Source organism: Mirounga leonina, unplaced genomic scaffold, assembly GCF_011800145.1.
Source record: "Mirounga leonina isolate KUSES-001 unplaced genomic scaffold, KU_Mleo_1.0 Mir_53, whole genome shotgun sequence".
Taxonomy (NCBI): domain Eukaryota; kingdom Metazoa; phylum Chordata; class Mammalia; order Carnivora; family Phocidae; genus Mirounga; species Mirounga leonina.
This window is the reverse complement of record NW_023270807.1, coordinates 9481529-9485343: the sequence shown is the minus strand read 5'-3', so window position 1 is coordinate 9485343 and position 3815 is coordinate 9481529. Positions and strand designations below refer to the sequence as shown.

The following is a 3815-nucleotide window of genomic DNA, read 5'->3' as shown; positions in this document are numbered from 1 at the left end:
TTACAATATTGATACATATTATCAGATTGCCTTCCAAAGAGGTTCATCAAATTATGCCCTCACTAGCGGTGTCTGAGGGCACTATTCCTCCACATCCTTATCAATGGGCGGTGCTATCAAATCTTTGGTGCTTTGCCAGTCGGATAATTACAAAGTGTTCCCTTCCTGTAATAGCAGTTGTGATCGTCTCCTCACTTCTCTCCCCATGTCTGGTGGCTAAACCCTCCTACACGCAGCTGCCAAATTAGTTTTCTTAAAGCGTGGCACTCCTGGTCTAAAACCCTCTGAGGTTCCCACTCCCTGGCCTGGAAGACAAGCCCCTTCAGCATCTGCTCTCAGCCTACTGTTCCTGCGTGATGTTTTGCTGTTTCATCTCACACACTTCATGCCCCAACTAGTCTGAACTAATATCCATTCATCAAACACACTGTATCAGTCAGGGACCTGGCACACTCAAAATGGATAATTTGAGAAGAGCTTCATACAGGAGCTCTTTCAAAGCTGTGGGTAGAGTTAGGAAGAGCAGTAAGAGATGGTGCGATACCTGTTAGCACTCCTAGGGCCGAAGGGACAAAACTGTTCCCCGAACCCAGAGAGAGAGAATGCTACCTGACAGGAGCTGTGGCCTTTGGTGGAGGGATGGCGCCACAGCGGGAATGAAAAACTGCCACTCTCTTCTGCTGGTGCTTTCCATTGGCTGAGCCCAACAGGAAACTGTAGGGCAAGGAAGTCTGTTGGTGCAGTCCCTAATGGTCATCTCCCACGACGCAGCGCAGGGTGGAGAAAAATGAAGAATGGATTTGGAGGAACCAATGGAAGATATTCAGTACAAACACTTGCCATACTTCCTGGCCTTTTCTCAAGCAGTTCCCACACTTGAGTCCATGTACACTTGCCAAAATTTTGCACAGCCAAATGTCACCTCCTTTGGGAAGTTTTCTGGATTTCCCTCAGTTTTTCTGAAAAAGAAGCATGATATTTTAAGATAATAGGGCAAAAAAGAAAAGTGAATGAGCTAGTCTTCCTGAGGTCAAGTTGCATTCTCTGGTAGGCACAGGTTTTGAGGGAAAGAAAGATTTGAAGAAAGTGGGAAGTGTAGGCCAATTCAGCCAACATTCATGTGATGACAACACTTTAGAATGCATGTCCAGCATAATCAGATACAGAGAATCCAGTATGCCTCCAACTCAGTGGTTTCTGCAAAGTCATTGTCCTTTGGAAACGTTCAAGAAAAGATGAGACATCAGAGGAAACACTTCTCTGGAAGACCACAGAATGAGCTCTACAAGAAAAGAACAGGGTGGGGCGCCTGGCTGTCTCTGTCGGTGGAGCATGTGACGCTTGATCTCTGGGGTGGTGAGTTCAAGCCCCATATTGGGCGTAGAGCTTAGAGGAGAGGAGAGGAGAGGAGGGGAGTGCAGGGGGAAGGGGGAGGGAAGGGGAGGAAAGAGGAGGGGAGGGGAGTGGAGGGGGAAGGGGGAGGGAAGGGGAGGAAAGAGGAGGGGAGGTGGAGGGGATGGGGGAGGGCATGGGAAGGGGAGGGGGCAGGGGAAGAAATTTCTGACGAAGGTGACAGGAATGTTGATGACTTTTAAGGTCATTGAGCAATGAGAATGTTTATGGACATTTACCAAAAACATTCCACTGAAGCTGTAGTTTGTTTTTTTTTTTTCCCTTAAAGATTTTATTCATTTGAGACAGAGAGATACAGAGAGAGAGCATGAGCAGGGGGAGAGGCAGAGGGAGAGGGAGAAGCAGACTCTCTGCTGAACTGGGAGCCCTATGTGGGATTCAATACCAGGACCCTGGGATCATGACCTGAGCCTAAGGCAGACACTTAACGACTGAGCCACCCAGGCACCCCGAAGCTATAGTTTAAGAACCCTTAGCAAATCCAGCTTGTGCACAAAATTTCCCCCACAAGAACAGTAACAGTTTAGCTTTTTGGCTGCATACATATTTAGTTTATGTTTATTATATATTTGCAGCCTACTCGATTTTCACTTCTCTTCATCTTCAGTTTTGGTGTTTTTATGATATTAAATGTGTTTCCTGCATTGGAAACACAGTTTACGGGGCACTTGGCTGGCTCAGTCAGAGGAGCGTGCGACTCTTGATCTCGGGGTTGTGAGTTCGAGCCCCACGTTGGGTGCAGGGATTACTTAAGATAAAATCTTAAAAGAAAAAAAAGAAAACACAATTTATAACATTGCATCTCTAGGAAAGATGGGTTAGACTTGAAGTAGCCTGATGATGTGTGACTGACAATAAGGAACACTGACTTGTTCGGTCTGGCAGCACCTACATGACAAATATATCTTCAGGGCGGGTCGGAAGAGCTGCAGAATTACTCGCTGGGAGCAGCCCTCAGTACAAGCTGGTCAGGACTCAGTGAATAAATACCTGGGCTCCCTCAGCGCAGATGGGATGACTTGGAGGTATTGCCCTCGGGATTTCCCCAGGGGAGGCTGGCCTGTGAGGACACTCCCTATTGGCTGCCTTACCTCCAGTATCACTTCTTCCCCTCCCCATTGATGTCACATGAACTTCCCAAGTTAACTACTTTCGCTCAGATCCTGGTCTTAGGATGGTGTTTCTCAACGTTTCTTTCATTATCATCCCCTTAAGGAAACTTTTTAGACACTTTTTCCCCTAATCACCTATATAATCCCCTGTCTATATAATTTTAAGACCACAGATATACTGTAGATTTGTTTCTGTGCTGTGCTCTATCTTTTATTATGGATATCTGTGCTTTATCCATAAAAAGTAAGATTTTTCTTTTGCCCTTGAATTGCTTATATAAGAAGAAAGTCTAAAGATGAATGAGCTAAGTGTCTAGCTTAAGGAGTTAGAAAAAGAGGGGTGCTTGGGTGCTCAGTCAGTTAAGCATCTAACTTTGGCTCAGGTCATGATCTCAGGGTCCTGGGATGGGGTCCTGCCTCAGGCTCCCCGCTCAGCGGGGAGTCTGCTTGTCCCTCTTTCTCTCCCTCTGCTCCTCTCCCAGCTCATGCTCTGTCTCTCAAATAAATAAATAAATAAAATCGTAAAAAAAAAAAAAGAATAGCAGAAAGAGAAGAAATGAAATACAGAGAAGAGGGGCATCTGGGTGGCTCAGTTGGCTAAGTGTCTGCCTTCGGTTCAGGTCATGATCTCGGGGTCCTGGGGTCAAGCCCCGCATCGGGCTTCCTGTTCAGTGGGGAGTCTGCTTCTCCCTCTCCCTCTGCCTCTCCCCCTGCTTGTGCTCTCTCTGTGTCAAATAAATAAATATAAATAAATAAATCTTAAAAAAAAGGAATACAGAGAAGAGTCAAGGGCAAGGACATAAACACAATAGAGAGATTGAAAAAAAAAAAATCCATCAGCTGATTCTTTGAAAAGATTAATGAAACAAATCAACCTCTGGCTTACTTGGTCAAGACAAGAATTGAGAAGGCAAGTATAAACCAGGGAAGAAATAAAGGGGACATTACCGATGATGCTGCAGACATGAGAAAGATAATAAGGGGATATTATGAAGACTTTTCTGCCAATAAATTTGAATACCTAGATGAAATGAATAAATTTCTTTTTTTTTTATTTTTTTTTAAGATTTTATTTATTTGAGAGAGAGAGAATGAGAGACAGAGAGCATGAGAGGGAGGAGGGTCAGAGGGAGAAGCAGACTCTCCACTGAGCAGGGAGCCCGATGCGGGGCTCGATCCCAGGACCCTGGGATCATGACCCGAGCTGAAGGCAGACGGTTAACGACTGAGCCACCCAGGCGCCCCACTATCTAGCTCTTTTTTTTTTTTAATCTTTTTTTTTTTTTTTTT

The 3815-nt window shown here is 45.2% G+C and overlaps 1 protein-coding gene across 1 annotated transcript in view; it reads left to right on the top strand.

The window, feature by feature from the left end:
- The first annotated feature begins 761 nt into the window (after window positions 1-761).
- PRPH2 (peripherin 2) overlaps window positions 762-3815 on the top strand; it is a 29902-nt gene continuing 26848 nt past the window's right edge. The window contains exon 1 of the mRNA XM_034991129.1: window positions 762-1356. The gene's annotated coding sequence lies outside the window, so the exon portion shown is untranslated. The remainder of the gene's footprint in view (window positions 1357-3815) is intronic.